Here is a 2,314-nt window from a genome sequence, read left to right as displayed (position 1 = left end):
ACACTCGAGTCTCTAGTCCAGGTTTATCGCCTATTCGGGTTCCATCCATGAGGAGATCCGGCCGGAGTTTCGCTCACAGCCCCAAATGATGTGAACAGGGTTCCCGAGACACCACACGGGCGCCCGGTACACCGTGCCACGTGCCTACCGCATCACAGCCCACCCCTACGGTCAGCGCTGTGCACGGCCTCCAGCATACTACAAACACCAGAAACTACTTGCAACTCCTGGACAGAGGACAAGGGTGATCAAGAAGCCGAGAGGGTCCATTGGTTTCGGGCCCAATGTGTGGTAGTAGCTGAATCATGGATCACAAACACAGAACTCAGTTCCTGAGGACGGCTGCAATGAGACAACCCACCATGTACTCCTACATGGCCTCTCACCGCTACCTTTACCAAATCGTGTTCACACACTTAGCTCACACACAGTAGGACATGTTCACACGCCTCTGATTCATCCCCGATGAATCAGACCTGACTCAACTCTAAGCAGTAGCAGGCATGACAAACAAACATGAATGAGTAGGCACAACAGGGCTCAAACAAATCCTACTCATGCTAGTGGGTTTCATCTAATTACTGTGGAATGACAGGTCATGCAGAGGATAAAGGGGTTCAGCTACCGCAGCAAGTAACAGATGAATCGATGTTGTCCTAATGCAGTAAAAGAGAGCAGGAGCGAGAGAGTGGGATTTTATCGGAATGAACAAGGGGGTTTTGCTTGCCTGGCACTTCTGAAGATAACATTGAGTCTTCATCAGTGTCAACGATCACATCATCGGTATCACGTCTATCGAGAGGGGACAAATACCGGCAACACAGAAGGGAACACAATCAATGCAATGCACAATATGATGCATGATCATGACATGGCAAAATGAATGTGTTTTGAGCTAATGCAACTAGCAACAGATTAAATGAAGTTGGTTTGAATACAAGATTCAAATTCAAACTCCATATGTGATTATTCAAATGCCATTTAATTGATTTGTGCTATACAGCAGCTATAAGTTGTTCTAACATGCATGAAAATCGTACAGATGGATTCCTTGAATTTTTCTGATAATTTTTCATATATAATTTATTTAATTTGGAGTTACGGTTAATTTTCTATGATTTATTGAAGTTTTAGGCATTTTCTGGAATTTCCTGAATAATATTAAATCCAGAAATGATTATGGCGTCAGCACCACGTCACAGTGACGTCAGCAGGGTCAACTGGGCTGGCTCGGGTCAAACCTGACGTGTGGGGGCCACACGTCAGTGACACAGGAGCTAATCCCGGTCAAACCCAGCGCTGACTGGGGTTTGACCAGGGGTGGGGCCCACAGTCAGTGGCCTAGGGGGTTGATTAGGGCGTCATTAGCGCTAATTAAGCGTGCCATGTCGGCAGTCGCCGGAGTATTGCCGGCGGCGACCATTCCGCACGGCGGCGCAGCTCGGATTCGAGCTAGGGGCGATGGTTTGGCGCGCGGTTTGGCTCATTGGAACGTCCGCGACGCGGCGCATCCAGCGGTGGCTGTGGCCGCGGCTGGGGTGGCCGGTAGCAGCAACTACGGCGAGCGAGGCGGCGGCCGGAGCTCGGGCCAGCACGACGCGGTGGCTGCAGCGCGTTAGCCGGAGAGCAGAGGAGCGCGTCGGGACCCTGGGAACCTGGAGAGCACGCGGGAGCTACTGGAGCGAGCGGAAGAGCTCCGGGGCGCGAGGTTCGCCGGCCATGGCGATGGCCGGAGCTCGGTGCTTGCGGGGACGGCAGCTACGGCACGAGAACGAGCAGGGGGTCAGAGGGGAAACATAGAGGAGCTCACAGGGGTTGCGACGGTGGCCTCGGGGAGCTCGGGGAGGCGTCGGAGGCGGCGAATCGACAGCGGCGATCCCCGGTGGCCGAGGAGGGGGAAAACGTCGGGATGGCGCTTCGGGGCTTCTCCGGTCGCGTGAGCCGACGGGGAGGTCGAGGGAGGCACTGCGGAGCTCAGGAGCGCGTCGGGGAGGAGAGGGGGGTGGCGGTGGCCGCGAGGGAGCTCGTCGGTGGCGGCGGCTCCGTTCGGTCCGGGCGAGAGAGAGGGAACAGAGGAGAGAGGAGATGCAGCGGGGGAGGAAGAGGAGCGAGGGGACACGAGGCCTCGTCGTGGCGTTGCTAGGGAGGCCGGGGGAAGCAGGAGGTGGCCGGAAAGCAGGAGGTGGCCGAGGCCTCTCGGGCGCGCGCCACGCCTCGCCTCTGTTCGTCCTCCTGGAAGAGGAGGAAGAGGACAAGGGGGAGGAGGTGGGCTGGGCCGGCCAGATGGAGCTGGGCCAGGTAAGTGGCGCCAGGT

The sequence above is a fragment of the Triticum aestivum genome, chromosome 7A, assembly GCF_018294505.1.
Source record: "Triticum aestivum cultivar Chinese Spring chromosome 7A, IWGSC CS RefSeq v2.1, whole genome shotgun sequence".
NCBI classification, from domain to species: Eukaryota; Viridiplantae; Streptophyta; class Magnoliopsida; order Poales; family Poaceae; genus Triticum; species Triticum aestivum.
This window is presented reverse-complemented; position numbering follows the sequence as displayed.